Below are 16,319 nucleotides of genomic sequence, written 5' to 3'. Positions count from 1 at the left end.
AAAACAATAGGGATTTTTATGGAAAGGTATTAAGAGAACCCTGGCAGTTGCACTAGAATAGCAAGCTAAATTGAAGGTCATTTACTTTATGAGAGGTAACCAAAAGAAAAAGAAAGAGGAAAAAGAATGTTCTCCCAGAGTGAGAACAGAATACAAATACTGGCCTCAGACCACCTGGGTGGCTCAGTCGGTTAAGCATCAGCCTCTTGATAGCAGCTCAGGCCGTGGGATCCAGTGTTACACTGGGCTCTGGCTGAGCATGTACACACACTGGGATTCTCTCTCTCTCTCTCTTTCTCTCTCTCTCTCTCTCTTTCTCTCTCCCCCCCTCCCCCCCTTCTCTCTCTCAAAATAAAATAAAAAAAATTCAAATATTAGCCTCCAAAAATATCCCTGCCGAGGATAACAGAGCTTAGAGAAATTTATGCCCACAGCATCATTGAAAAGAATAGAGCAATTTGGGGCGCCTGGGCGGCTCGGTTGGTTAAGCGTCTGTCTTCAGCTCAGGTCATGATCTCACAAGTCGTGGATTCGAGCCCTGTGTTGGGCTCTGTGCTGACAGCTCAGAGTCTGTAACCTGCTTCACATGCTGTGTCTCTCTCTCTCTGCCACTTTCCCACTCGTGCTCTTCCTCTCTTTCTCTCAAAAATAAATACTTTAAAAAAAATTAGGAAAAGAGTAGAGCAATTAATCAGCTGTTAGTGTAGCCTAATGGCTACAGGGGATACAGTGAGAGGTGGGCAGCTGAACAGAGACATCAGAGAGAGAGGCAGACGGAGCCCTGCTAATACACCTGGCATCTCTCGATGACTGCACATGTCCTTAGGCTCTGAGGGAGTCATCTCTGATGACTGCACACCTCTGAGGGTGACGGCAGGTGTTTTAAGTGTGAGCGGAGTAGAGTTTCCTCGTGTGTGGTGGCAGTCCTGAGGACAGGATCCAGGGCACCTGCAGACGCCGGCCCCAGTACCCCGGCACTGTTAGAAGGAGGCACTCACAGCCCGACTTTGTGTGTGAGAAAAACGAATCCCAGCTTACATGCTTGTATAAACCGGAACTCCTACGCAACTTGCTGTCCACTCGTGGGGGGCAAGGATACAACGTTCAGAGTTGAGTTGTCCACACTTCCCAGGATTCAGTCGTTAAGTCCCACACTGGTAGAGGGGAGGGGTAGGGGTGGAGTGTGCTTAAGAGAACTTGAGAACCAGGGCTCTACCCCCCGACATTCTGACTCAGTGGTCCTCGGTGAGGCCAGGAATCCTGTATTTTCAATAAGCATCTCAGGGGCTTGTAAGAAAATGGCACTTAGGTATCAGGATTTACTTTATATTTATATCAGTGTAATTCCTATTAGTTTAATTATCTTCTTCTATACTTTTTAGTTTTCATTAGATTTATGTATGTTGAGAAAATTATTCGTCTGTGACCAGAACTTCAGGAGTTTTATCTATGCGAAAAGTTTATGCAAAATCATTTAATTAATGGATTTATTTTAGCCACACTTTGAAAGAAAATTTTGTAACATGAAAAATGAAGTCCTTCTGCACACTTTCCGCAAGAAGCACTCTAAAGGAAAAGTTATTCAACTCAGGTAGCATAATAAAAGGATGGTACCTTCATTTTGGCCTACTGGTGGGCACGCAAAAAGCTGCCCATTCTGCTCTCTGCACCTGTCAGTTCCTTCCTTATAGTTTACACCTCCTCTTTTGTCTATTCAGAGTAAGTGAGGGAGAGTAAATATTCTTTTACTGTCTTCAACAATGATTTCTGAAATCTCCAGTATCTCTATGGCCTGTTGAGTGCAACAAAAACATTCGGCACTCTCAAAAGCTTGAAGCCAGTGCCCCTTCAAAAAACTCGTTTTTTAAAATTATTTTTAATGTTTATTTATTTTTGAGAGAGAGACAGAGACAGAGCACAAGCAGGAGAGGAGCAGAGAGAGAGGGAGACACAGAATCTGAAGCAGCTCCAGGTTCTGAACCGTCAACACAGAGCACGACGCGGGGCTCGAACTCACAAACTGTGAGATCATGACCTGAGCCAAAGTCAGATGCTCAATGCACTGAGCCACCCAGGCACCCCTCAAAGAACTCCTTGACAGCACGTGCATCTAGGACACTGCAGGAAATAGCTCAAGGGAGAAAAACAAACACAAAAACCCTTCTTGGATGACACGTCAGAGTACAGCCACAGGAGTAATGTTCCTGAACCCGGGACCTACTAAATTCCAGTTTTTAAAGTTTTGACCACTCTAATATGAAATAAGTCACTTTTAATCTCTTTTCCTCTGTTTAGAAAAATGAGAGTCATACCACATGTTTCAAAGGCATGGCTAGGGAATATATGGGATTTCAGGCAATTGGGGCCTGGACACGGCTAAGCGCTAAGTGTTACTCTAACCATGGTGCCCGTGAGAGCATCTGTCAGCACTCCATGTTGCACTTGGGGCTGGGAACTCTGTGAAGGCTGCTCATCCCATTTAGCTTCTTCATGACTCATTGATCTAAGCTTTTAGACCCTGCTTGAACTTCATGTTTCTCAGAAAGTGGTTAGAACTAGAAGCAGACTGCTCACCGGGGACAACTTGGAATGCCCCAAAGCAACATTAATGATAGCCTGAACTGGATATGTAAGGGAATCTGAAAGGTAAAAAAAAAAAACAAAACTATAGGCTCTTAAGGTATATTTCCTTCCAAAGCTTCCAATTTTGCTCTGAGGTAGACTTTTTCCAAAAATATGTTATGTGAGTGACTTAAAAATTCCAGCTGCAATAACTCGTCTGGCTGTGACTGTGGGTGTTCAGCATCTCCACCACGTTTTATGGTGAAGATTCTGCAGAGCAGTAGGAATCTGAAACCTGGCACAGACCCCAGACTCATACTGCTCTTGGCTCTAAATAATAAACACCCCTTATCCAATATTCAGTCCTGCTACCATTCCAGCAGGGGTGAGCACATTTATTATCAGCAGAAAATATGAAGATTTCTCAAGACATCTTGTGTGTTTTAGTTTGGTTTCCTCCGAAAGGAGAGCTCGAGAAGAGGTTTCAGGGCAGCTAGTTTGTCTGAGAGGTGATCTCGGGAGGCACAAGTGAAGGAGGGAGATACGGCGGGAGGAAGAAGATATAAGTGTGCATTACTGCTTCCGCTGCCAAAGGCAATCGTGCAATTCGCTCAGAGTCTCTGTGAAATGAACGGAAGACTTTTCAGAAATGTCCTCGTGGAAGTCAGGAGACTGAAGCCATTATTCCCGGACACTCATCTCCCATTGGCTGAAGGTCACTCCCAAGGGTATTCGCTTCAGGTTGGGCCTACAAGGAGACCAAGCGAGTGCTGTTGTCATCTCAGCAAACCCTGGAGCGTTGACTCAGGCCATGCTCCTTTGAGGCACAACAAGGTGAGTCTGAGCTCACGTGCCTCTGTCCACTGGGGGGGAGGCTCAGAATGATTTGTGCCGGCGGCATCTGCTACATTCCTGCCACATTCGGGCCAGCGCACTGTTCAGATGGGGCCGCCCCTCACTGGGTCCGCTCCTACTCTGCCACTGTGTTTCAAAGGTGGAGGCTGACTACAGTTTCTACCAGAGAGCTTGATGCCGGCGGTTTGGGAGGACAAGCTCCCTGCGGCAGCTAACAGCCGGTCCACTGTTGGAATTTATCAGCTGTCTCGGCAGCCAGCCTTCTTGATTTCCCCCACCATCGCCCACACTGCTGCACGTTGGCGTTGCTCAGGCTGTAGAGACACACAGGCCTTCAGCCCGGACGGATCTGCATACTTGATTGCTCTGCCCTTTTTTGGCAGCGGTTGTCACTGTGGTCTGTTGGGTAATCACCAGGCATGCAAGGACCAGAGGACCCCCCCCAGGAATCCCCAAGTTGCAGCCATTCTCCCTCCCCACTTGAGCTCCTAAGAGTAACCAGAGTCAATGACACTAAACAACACACCTCCTTTTTTATGCTGAAATAAAGAGTCTAAAACTACCCATCAGAGCTCCAGTTTCAGAGGAAACTGTCCCTTTCTGTCCCTTGGCGGGATGTTTGCCGTTGGCTTCCCCCCCAGACCTCTAATCCAGTGGGGCTGAAGATCCGTAGAGCCCACAGCCTGCAGGTGCATCACTGGCCGCGATGGGAAGTGAGGCGGTTCTACCTGAACTCTGCAGACGTCTGAGAGTCGCCCTCCGAGGCTTCAAGGTGCCATGAGCTGTGTCGGCATGTTCCTCCAAGGAGCACATTCCTATGGCGCGTTGCGTCTTTCCTGTGAGGGCCCTCACGTCTGGAGAGGCTACCACTTGAGCTAAGACATTCGGTCTCTTTTGAGCTCTCAGCCTTAACAGTGAGTTCTGGGATGCATGTTTGGCACATTTTGTCCAATGGCTGCAGGAGGTATTTCACTGTTAGCATGAGTCATGTCCTGGGTTGAGAGTTGACTAACAGCCCGAGTCTACATTCTCTCTTCGTTCAAGCCTTCGAAGGCAGGGAGCCAGAGTCAACCCAATCCACAGCCTTCTTATTTACCATCACCTCACACTGCTCGGGCACTGGCGCTACTGCGTGACCCTGTGCCTGTCTGCTCCTGCCCTGGCCCCACTCACCTCCCGTGCGACTTAGTAATTGTAATGCAGGCGCTCCGGGATTACCGACTGACCCCATCTAATCAGAAACGGAGCGATGATCTGTGATTGACTCCGTACCAGATCCCGTCCTCAGTATGTTCTAGAATCACTTCCCATCCCTGGCTTAGTTTCAGTTACCTGATAGGACAGCCTATCACAAGGACTAGAGCCAGCTATTTTTTTTTTTTTTTGAGAGGTGATCACAAGGAAATGAAGCAGGGAGATTGAGACAGAAAAGATGAAAAGCCAGTATAAGGGCACAGTATCTAGAATGCTACTGTGAAAACAGCAGCCCAGTGTTTCTCCATGACTATTAGGAAGCAGAGAGACTGCCCGCAGAATTACCCAGTGGCCCCCTTCCCCTGGACGAGCTGCCGAGCTTTCTGTACTTGTAGGCTGCATATGAGCCTAGACTGAAGTTGGAGAAGGTCTTATGAGAGAAGGGCCAAGGATGCAAGGCTCTCGATTTGCTGAGCTGGTGGCACAAACGCAGGCTCAGCTCGACTGGGGGGCAGTGCCCCCCGCAGGTAAACCCGAAGTGAGCTGTTGTGAAGGGGGCACACCGCAGGCCCGCTACAGGCGCCATCATGGGGGAGGAGCAGTCTCGTCACCTGACCTACCCCCGCCGCCCCCCGCGTTGAACATTTTCCCCAGACGCCACCCGGCCGTGGGGCGCCTGTGTTGCTAGTGTCTGGGGAGCAGCCCAAGACTCACGCAGCCTCTCCTGCGCTGCCCTGACTGCCCTGCAGAGGACACTGGCTGCTGGTGAAAACGGCCTGCAGGTCTCCTTTTGAATAGTTCAGAAAGCATCCTGCACAGGAGCCCCTCAGCTGCCCCCTCTCGCACACTGCACGTTGCGAGTCAACGTCTGGCCGCACCGCACTGAACTCCGTCCCCAGAGCCAGGAGGCTGGGGCTGCGGTGAGCACAGGGCCTGATAGACCTGGTTCCAGATCCTGGGCCTTGACCAACCGTACCTCCTCTGTCAAGTTAAACAAACTGCCCGTGCTTTGGCTTCCTCAGCCTCAGCCTGAGGAAATTCTCTCTTTCAGAGGCTTGTCTGAAGGATTTCATTTTGGTTCTATGTACGTGAAGGATCCACGGGCTGGTGCGTAGTACATGGCCCGGGAACATCCGTGTGGATCACAGCTTTTGCCTGCTGGGTCTTTCCCCGGCCTTCTCCATCCCCCCGAGTGCGCCTCTCCCGCGTGCCCCTCACAGCCTTGCCCCGGAAGTGCCCTCTGACGGCCTCAGTCAGGGTCCGTCACCACAGGGCGCTTACAACCTTCACAGACCAGGTGTCGTCACACGTGAGATGTTGCCAGATGCCTTGTGAAATGCAGACATCTTCTGCACACACCCCCCCTCGACACCCTCTATCAGGCTAGTAACCCTACTGTGAAAAGAAAATAATTTAAATCGTATGTACAAGCCCTACAGTCAGAAGAGCCCTGCCATCCGTGTCTAACTCTAAACAAACATTCTGACCGATCTGTCTGGTCTCTTCCATAGGTGCAATCTGAAGCCTGTGGAATCAAAGGCCGATGGCCACCTTTGTTTGTAGATGCAAACGTGTGCTCGCTCGGGTCCTCAAAAAAGCAGTTGCCCAGACAGGCTTAGACCCACAGGTGACTTGCTGAGGGAATGGCAGGAAGGGGAAAGAGGGGTGGATGGGTGCAGGAGGAAAGAGCCTTTAGGGGTGGCACTTGTAGGCAGAGAAGGGCATGGGAGGGCGGGGGGGACAGGCCTCAGACCACAGTGTGGCTCTGAGGGCCCTCACCACGCTGACAGGGGTCCCCAAGTGAAGGTCGCCTGTCAGAGGACCCAACGTCAGGCGGAGCTGGCCTGTTCTAGTGGCCCTGGAGGCCTCAGCTGGCGCACCGTGCACTTGGACGTAAGGCAGCGGGAGGCCATCAGCCCTGCACAGGGTCTCTACAGGGAGGGTCTCTACAAGGGAGGTCCTACCCGAGCATCTCCACGGTTGGTTGTCACAAGCCTCTCTCTTCTCAAAGCAGCACGATCCCAGTTTGAACCTTCGAGTACATATTCTTACTGGCTCAGATTCTCTCAGGAGCTTAGAGTAACATTTGTTGAGACCAGCAGACTGGGACTCATTCCGCACTGAATGCATATAAGCCTACACATCTCGAGCCCATACAGAGTCACAGATGATCGGAACAAAGCTTGATCTGCAAGGATATTTTGCGTCAGGCAGGACGAGATGGCTCTTCTGATATTGAGCCCTCATTATTTCTCCCGTGAACGACATTTGGCCCAGCCCGTGGCTCAGTGTCGCCCTGCCCCAGCTGTGTAGAATTGGAAATGAAGAGTTAGGGAAGTTTGGGCTGTGCTGAATGTAGGTCTCCTCTGAGCGGTTGGTTGATTGCAGATGTTTTTGCTGCATCATTGGGCGTTGGCATCTAACCAAGTCCAGACATTTCAGGCAATGCCTTTGACCGATCTGGAGCTTTCTGTCTCATTCAGTGTATCGCTCCTTCATTTTTCTACCCCCTGCACATTTCTCGTTAAGAGATGTTCATGTTAGCTGCAGTTGGCAGTTTGAGTGGAGAGCCTCCGACTGCTCTCTTAACAGAGAGCTTTGTCTCTGTCCTGTGGCTTACCAAACAGCTTCACCGGCACTATAATTAGTTTGCTAAGCTCATCTTTTGTCTCTATTGATGAGCATTTGGCTGCATTTTTTTTTTCCAGGAGGGAACCTTTCTCTATCTACAGATAAATTTGGACCTGACGTTTAAAGCCAAGGCTTCCTTCTATCTTTGAGCAGTTTTGTTGATAACACTTTCTACAGTCTGTCAGTTCCAATGCTATTTAGTATCCTTCCTAATTTAGTGTTAAGAGCATTGCAGAAAATATAAACAACCTGGCACTTCTGAGACTTCTGACTTTTCCGGTATTAGTCAGTTGCGATTTATCTGCTTTTTTTTTTTTTTCTTTTCTTTTTGATGACCAGGGACCCAGACAAGTTTTACCTTTACAGCATCCTATACCATGGCAAATTGAATGCCACGTATTTTCTTCTTTCTGGTGGAGTGACAGAGTTAAGCGATTTTCCATTTTGGGTGTGAAGATGCAGAAATGACTTTTGATTTTATCTCCTGAAAGAGCTGAGAGTGGCAGCTTTGATCCAATGTGGAGATCAGGCACGCAGGGTCTGAGAATCACTGCGGGTAACTTTCTGCTGTGTCCCAAGAAATGAGGCCCCCAGGTACTAGAATGCCATCCGGACATAGGCAGTCCGAGCTCAGAGATGATGTCACTGGTTAAAACCTGGTCAGCTCTGGAAAGAATCCTTCCTCCCTTGACCATCGTCTTCCTTCTTGTTACAACCATTATTTAAGAATATAAGTGCTCCATAAACAGCAGCTCATTATTTTTCAAATCAGTTCGTGAGGTTGAAAGGGAAATAGAAGCTTAAAGGCATCATCTTTATCAGGTCTGAGATGGTGATTTAAAGCGATCACTGATGCCTTCCTACTTCCGTGAAAGTAGTTTGATCATTCTACTTAATGTTTGCTGTCACCTTTCTCTTCAGACACTGTCTTACTTTTAATTACCTTCTAACTGCCTGGCATACGGAATCAAAGAGTAGTGTTATCACCGGCAAAAATACATGGATAGTAAGTCACACATTACAGACCGTCTTCCATTGTGTGCCCACTTTTCTTCTGCTGGCTTTTTTATTCTATTTATTTATGGCAAGAGAAAAGAGCTTTTTGTCTTTTTCCTTTGGACACATTTTGTATGTGTCATATTGCATGTTCTGCCTTGTTCTTCCTGGGACAATGCGTCCCGTTTTATATCTTTGTTTCTCGCCTTCCATCAGTGCGACCCCTAAGCACGCTCTTTCAGGATGGGAGGAAACACAAAGGCAGTGTTTCTCTTCTCCTTGACCTTGAGGTCTGATATTTAAGGGGGCTTCTTGTGCTGTGTCCCCACATGACAATGAGAACACTATGAATGCCTCAGAACCACTTGCAGCTCAATTCCATTAAGTGAAAATTTATGGAAAGTAGTTCCATGGAGTTATAGGGACACACTTTTTATGATTATTATTATTGATTGAATAGGTTTTAGTCGCATTCTGTACCTGATATCTAGGGTCCCTGGTGAGGATGAAGAAGGTACCTGTGACCTTGGCCGTGGCTGTTTGTTTTCCTATCATTTGTCCTTGAAGTATAAGTGATGAGAAGTCTGTTCTACCTCTCTTACAAACACTGAAGTGGATTTTAATTTTTCATGGTCGCTTTACTTCCTAAAAGTTATAACTTTTAGCACTAATGTTCTGTAGGCTATATTCTCAATGTCCTAGAGTTTAAACTGGAAACAAGTTTGAGTGGCATACACCATAGTCTGACATCATTGGTACCGGCTCAGACAAAGAGCTCCAAGGAAAGCTCCATTTTCAGGCTGGAGGCTTTTATATAAACATTCCAGAAGAAGAAAGGAAATAATCAGAATTTATTTATGAGTCCTTATATTTTACTCTCCTTTCCAGCTTGATATAGAGTAATTTTTCAGATCAAAAACAAAGATAGTAATACTTTTGGAAAACCAATCATTCTGTGATGTAATCCCTTACAGTAGACTAACACAGAAATAATAACTGATGTCCCACAATATCCCAGAAGAGGAAAATCAGTGTGACTGGTTTCTCCCACCTGACACATTACAGAGAATATCTGTGCATCAGGGGCCCGCGTGGTCTGAGAGCAGGGGCTTCTGGGAGCGCAAGGTAGAACACTGATAGCAGCACAGTAGAAAACGAGCGTGGGGTGGGTTGGGCTGGATGTGCCTGCCCGGGGAAGAGTCACAGGTCTGTGCCTGCTTTGGAGGCAGTTGGCAAAGCTGGATGTGTGGAGGAGTAGGGTCCCGCGCTGGGTGACCTGTCTCAGAGCGGGGACTCCCAGCAGGTGGAACAGAGCATCGTGGCTGGGCTGACGAGGCTCACAGAGAAGCCAGGGTGGAGAAGGCACCTCTATTAGCTCCATTGTCTTTGCTGCTGGCAGCCTGGGACCTGAGACCCCGCCGTGATTCCAGGATGACGTCAGCCCAGTTCACAGGGTTCCGTATGTGAGCACTTTCGCTGCTGGTCCTGGCAAGGAGGAGCTGTGAATTCAACAAGAGGGAGAGAAAGTCTTCCCCCTCCAGGGCCCCGTCTCTCTATCACATAACGGACCAGTGCTGAATCTCAGCACCGCTGATAAATCACCTTCTTCTGCTTCCGCGGCTGTGCACCACCGGGCCCGCAGTGTTCTCCTTCATCTACACGTCACCTTCAGTGGAGACGGAGAATAAGGGAGAGGAGACCAGGAGGTGGCATACTGGGGCAGGAGAGGAGAGGTGGGCAGTAGTGCAGGGAAGTGGCTGGGACCACGCCTTTTCCTGCTGGCAGACTTGCATGAGCCTTTCCATGAGGATGCGTGTGTTGTTCATATGTTTAGATGCTTCTGGATATTCTGTTTATTTCTGCATATTATTGATGTTTCGGTGTCTTAAAAACCTTCCTGGCTGGGGAGACACTGCACTTCTAGGCCGAAGGGTCAGCCCAAAGCATGCCTTCAATATGCAGACTCACCAATCCAGAGCCCCACCTCCTCTATCTGGTCAGTGCACCCAGGAGGCAATAAGCCTCTGTCTTGATCCTGCCAGGGCCAGGTCCTAGGCAATGGGGGACCGCCCCTAAAGCTAGGAGCCTACCCAGATCATTCAAACAGTGCTAAACTGTCCCCCATGCTCTGCCTCACCTACCCCCGGAACTCCCAATAAAGGCCTGGCCCTAGCTCGCCGGCTGCTGCGCGCTGTCTGCTCATCACCTTCAGTCCTCCCCACCTGCCTCTGCGTGCTGCGCCCAGACCTGCGAGTGTAAACAGTGCAGTTTTCCCAAATCTCTCCTGTGCCTCCTGTGTGGGCCACACTGGACCAACCAGAGCATAAAAGAAAACACAGCCGCATGAAATGTTTCAGGTGTCCTCTGAACTATTGAAAAGTGTCCACAATACAGTCAATGACAATACAAACGTAGCTTTTCGTTTCATCTGAGGCTTTCTCAACCATCCTTTTCATACTATTGAACTCAGAAAACAGGCCCTGTGCTTGCCCCTGGGGGATATAGGGATGGAGAAGGCATGACTCCATCCCTCAAAGAGTGCACAGCTAAGTGGAAAAGATCCATAGGAACAATTATTCGGGTTTTTGGTGCTATGTTAGAGGGAGAGAGCTTGGGGGGTGCTGGAAGCGAGGGCTGGCCTCCCTTTGAGTGGCAGAGAGTGTTGTCTGGGAATGGGAGTCCTTGTTTACATTCTTGTTTCAGTCGACCATATGTTTCACTTTTTTAACCAGTTGTATTGACAGATGTCCAAGTTAAGAGGCTGTATGTATGAATCTCCAGGAAAAGTCAGGCATTTTGAGGAAGTTCCTTGAAGAAACAATTTTTCAAGATACAGGTTTCAGAACTGATGGTGCCTGGGTAGTAAACCTGAGTGCTGAATAAAAGGCTTAAAAAATACTATATTCTCATTGGACGTAAAGCTTAAGGAATTTCAGATAATTATAGATCATTTCTTTAGGTTTTACTTTACTCCTATAGAAAATACTCTATAAAGAAACAATTAATTATTATTCTCATGTCTACAGAATAATTTTTTTCACTTTATAGTATACATTCTGATTGTACAATTAAAAGAGAGAAAAAAAAACGGGAATTGCTAACTCTATTATAGTGAAAAGTATTAGCAAAGACACCCTTGATCATGAATTCCCTAGTAGTGTCAAAGGCATCTATTATTGATCTTGGAATCTTTCGAACAGGTATAACAGATACAGAATACGAGGCTGTTATTTTATTATGTGATTCATGAAAGTTTCGCTCATCGCTTCACAGTCCCCTCGTATACACAGAGTAAGGAAGTAAGTCCTTTCTCACAGCATCACCCAGGAAAGGGCTTTGTGAACTGCATGCACTGGGATGGGGTGCATGTTGCCGCTTAGCCAAACTCATGTTGCAAGGAACACATGATATGGGGTGATGTCTGGATAGGGAAGTGGTGCGCAGCCCAGCGAAACAGCTCCTTCCTTTACGTCTTTCCTTTTCATCTGTCTGTAACACAATGAAGGAAATTAAAATCAGTGATCGATTGTGTTTGAGTGCATTATCATCAAGACTGAATACATAAACAGTGTACCCAAATGAGAAGCTATTTAATCACGAGCTTTTTTTCTGTGTATCTAACCCAGTGTATCATGGACCAATAACTGACATTTATTCAAAAGAGGAAAAGAAATTCATTTATTCCATTTGAGTGTTCCTCCTGTGCTAATACATTCTGTGTTCCTTAAAGAATTTATTAGGAAAACAGAAGGATTTTTATATATTCAATGGAAATCATTATCATATAACCCCTTGATTAAGACTACTATTTCAGTTTTCTCCCTTAATATTTGCTGTCAGTTGATTTATTTTAGTTCATAGAGGCTGTGGGTATGAATTCTGACATTTCAAGTAATGCCAAGAAATTAATTTTCTTCATTAGAAATGGCATAGGGGTGCTATTCCTTTTATTGAATCAGATTATCTCAGTGCATTAGATTTCATTGGGAAATTAGTTTGATTCTCCTAAAATAGTGGGAGGGGAGTGATCCAAAGCCCTCTAATGATCAGATTTCTTTCCAAGGATCAGCTTATGCCCTGGAATAATTGGCTGATGTATTGCCCATTATTTGGTGAATTACTCATGTGCTCATGAAGACATTCAGTATTTCTAAATGGGTTATGTTACCGACAGGGACTAAAATGAGCTGGTTGGTACACAGCGGTTGAACTTACAGAATGCAAGATGAATCTGGAGGAAAATTTGAGATTGTTTTTAAAAATAGTCATCTCTCCCCCCCCCCACTTTTAAAGTATGTGACTTGATAACTGAAACAGGATTCACTGGCTTAATTAACAAGTATTTATGGTGATCAGTTTGAGGGAGGGGAGCACTCAGCTCTGAGTTTGCAGCGTCTCTTCGGTGGACTGTGGTCATCCACGGCAGGTGGTTAATTATGTCCTGATATGACAGCCTTTCCCAGAACCCACACAACTGTGGTTTTCCAACCGTCTCCTGAACCACTTTTTTTTTTTAAAGGTCCCATGATAAGGAGCAGCGTTGTGGGTTTGGGTCAGGACCCAAGTATGTTACACAATGTGGAGTCATAGCAGAAACTACTATAAATGTTATATTTTTAAAATAGTTTTTTTTCTAATTGGTTCCCACTGTTTTATGACAATTTCATTGAGATATTTTGCTTTGACTTTATATACAAAAACTTTATTGATTTGCAGAGTATTAACTGCAGATGTTCTCAGATTTTTTTAATGGGTAATTTTAACATTTCCAAATAATAATAGCTTGTGTCCTTTTTTGGTCTTTACTTTTATTACATTTCTTTGTCCTGTCTTACTGCACTGGCCAGGATCTCCAGGACACTGGTAAATACAGGCAGTGTCATCAGACACAAAAGCTCTTTCCCCCTTCCTAGCTTTTATAGAAAATATTGATTATGTTTCAACATGAAACATGACGGCATTGATGGTTTTGTTATAGAGTAACGTATCAGGTTGGAAACGTTGTCTTCTGTTCCCACTTTGGTTATAAAGCTTTTAATAAAGCTATTTATATACATAAATAAAGATATTTATAAAGCTTTTAATATACAGAGATATTGGCTTCTCATATAGTTTTTCTTGCAACTCTGTGACAATCCTGTGGTTTCCCTTCTTCCGTCTGTTAATGTGGTAAATGACACTGAAAGGCCTTCGCTGTGGCAGCAGCTCTGTGTTACTGGATGAAGTCAGTGCCATTACTCCGTATCTTTGATGTATATGTGCACATGCGTACACACTGGACAACTGAGTTTTCTAACACGTGCAGGAGAACTTCGCACCTGGACTCTTACGGAAGTTGGCAGAGCACCTCTGTGTCACCTGCCTGTGGGGGAAACTGACTGGAAACCACACAGCTGGCGGGGGCGGTGCTCTGTCTGCTCCCAGTGTCTGACGCCGTCTCCAGCGGTAGCTGCAGGCGAGGTAAGGCCGCCATGGCAGCCTTCCGGAAGCTCTAACAACAGCGCTCTCAGCAGCAGCAGCAGCACGGACGGAGCCTCCACGAAGGAGGCTGTGGGGGCAGCAGGGGGACTCATCCAGGAAGCAGTAACAAGATGAGCTGCAGGTGTCGCAGCTGGTGTGCGCGTGCTCCCGGTTGCAGCTTTCAAGGACAGCAGTAATGGCCTGGCCCCGCAAGAGCAGCTTCCCGAGGCTCCGGCTTAAGGGGCTGGACCTGGACATCTGAAGCCTTGAGGCGCCTGCCCCTGACCTCTGGACGACCCTTTCACTCTTCCAGCTCAGAAGAAGCAGAAATTTCTTGCAGTTATTAATTTTTGAGCAACCCAACCTTTTTATCTTCTGTTCCTAACACCTTTCTATCTTGATTTTTCTATGAAATATGATAAATAGGACTCACTGGTTAGCCTGTACAGTGTTTATATTTTTAATTAATTGCAATTGTGGGTACATTGGGAGAAATCACATAAAAATCCAGTTTCCAGCCTTCCCTTGACGCCGACCCAGCCCCCTGCCAGGCAACAACGGATGTTGGCGGCCCTACCCAGCAGTCCACCAGCTTCCACAGGCAGACGGCTTCCTTTATCGCCCCTCTCTGGCCCTGCACACGTTGACATTGACCACAACACTGCAAATGGTCAACAGGCATAGCCAGATTTCCGAGATATTATGTGTCTTCTTCACTTACAAAGCAAGATGTATTTTATAAGTTATATAAAGATCACTGACTTAAACTCGAGTTGTAACATTTAGAGCCACCTGTAGCTATCAAATGACAAGAAATTAGACTAATCACATCAGCAGAGTTTTAAAATTGCTTGATAAGAGCAGAGTTTTTGCCATAGTTGTTGGTGTTTTTGTTTTGTTTTGTTTTGCGTGCTCTGTGTTTTAAGCTTTGAGTAAAAAAATGACATTATTTGTGCCAGATTCTCAATTCTTTGTAGCTTTGGATTTTTTTTTTCTTCCATGTATATGAATCCTTTGAAGTCACCCAGGGCTGACTGCAAGAGGACTCTTTGTGCAATCCAATCAGGCTAATTTCAATTTTAAGTGCAGGAGACAGGCATGTTTTTCATCGTCTCCTTGTGTAGCTATGATAGATTGGCTAGTGTTGAGTTAGGAAGATTCCCAGGAAAGGACAGTACAAATGCTATCCTAAGCAGCCTGTTAATAAATAGACCTCAAGTCTTTTAAAATCTTCCACTTGCTATTTTATTTTAAGAGTGACGTAAAGACCCACTAAAGCACAGAATACATTTCCATCTGCAGGTTCATCTGAAAAGCTACCAGTATTTACATTCCCACATGATTCTAATAAAAAGGGAAAGTAAGGAATCCCTGCCTAAAATAATGTACAGTTTGTAAGAGCAAGAACTGGTAAGAGAGAGAGTTTCATGTTAATTTAAATATACCGTCTAAACATATTCCTCTTTTTCTTTACCTATTTAAAATAGTTTATAGAACCTCTTTTTCAAGGATTATTGGTAGAATTCAATGAGAGAGGTTCTTAGATAACTAATTGAAATTATACTTCAGTTATTATCATGTGTGTGTTTGTGTGTTGTGAAGTGTAAAAATATGAAAGCAGGAACCATATTAGACCCAGGGAATAATTAAAGTGTTTCCTAACAATTTTCTTTAATTTACTTTTCATTGCTTGACTTCTTCCAAAAGAAGAAAAACGGAAGTATAAAATAATGAACACCAAAAAAAAGGAAAACCAATTATGTAACTGAAGTCAACATCAATTTTCAATTAAAATCAAGAGAATTAAAAAAAAAACTATACTCATCAAAATAATACCTACCTCTTAGCACAATTAACCATGGGCAGTTCTAATGGGTTTATGTTAATTTACTCCTTGAATCCTCATAACTCTTCTGTGTTGAGAGTCACTCAAAATAAAATACCTTTATTATGATTCTCACTTTACAGAAAAGGAAATGGAAGTAAACTGTGTTTTTCCACTCCTTGGAGGTACTTCCTGGTGGAGCAGGACTTTAGCCCAGGCAGTCGGAGTCTGGAGGTTTTCCCACAACACAGTGCTGGGCTTCATTTGCCAGATATATACGTTTACATGTTTATTTACAGACTTTGCTAATGCTTTCTCCATTAGATATGGATATTAAACACATCTTTAGGGGTCTCAGGGCACATTAATTCTATCTAATTCTGTCCAATTCTGAGCCCTCCCCTCGCAGGTTACCTTCAGTTTGACTGAAGTACTCTGGGAACTTTGAGGACAGAAGGAGTTTGATGAAGCTTAAGGAGGTGAGGAGGGGTCAGATAAGGCTTCATAGAGCACTGCAGTGGGTATGTAATAATGTCACGGGATATAGAATCAGTGGACAGAAATCTGTTTCATTTCTATATGTTAATATCGACCCAGCACAAAGAGAAATTAAGAAGACAATTCCATTGACAATTGCACCAAACATAATAAATTCCCTAGGCATAAACTTAACCAAGGAGGTGAAAGACACGTACTCTGAAAAGTATAAAACAACGATGTAAGAAATTGAAGGCAACCCAAACAAACGGAAAGACGTTCTATGCCTCATGGGTTGGAAGAACAAATATTGTTAAAA

General features: G+C 45.5%; 1 long non-coding RNA gene across 1 annotated transcript in view; it reads left to right on the top strand.

Moving 5' to 3' along the window:
* The window catches only part of LOC144221372 (uncharacterized), a 103,347-nt gene extending 87,351 nt beyond the window's left edge, over positions 1 to 15,996 (top strand). The window contains exon 4 of the long non-coding RNA XR_013332051.1: positions 15,933 to 15,996. This is a non-coding gene — a long non-coding RNA (uncharacterized LOC144221372). The remainder of the gene's footprint in view (positions 1 to 15,932) is intronic.
* The last annotated feature ends 323 nt before the right edge of the window (positions 15,997 to 16,319 follow it).

Source organism: Crocuta crocuta, unplaced genomic scaffold, assembly GCF_008692635.1.
Source record: "Crocuta crocuta isolate KB4526 unplaced genomic scaffold, BGI_CrCroc_1.0 scaffold20, whole genome shotgun sequence".
In the NCBI taxonomy this organism is placed as follows: domain Eukaryota; kingdom Metazoa; phylum Chordata; class Mammalia; order Carnivora; family Hyaenidae; genus Crocuta; species Crocuta crocuta.
Note: the sequence above shows the minus strand (reverse complement) of the source record. Positions and strands in the feature narration are given on the sequence as shown.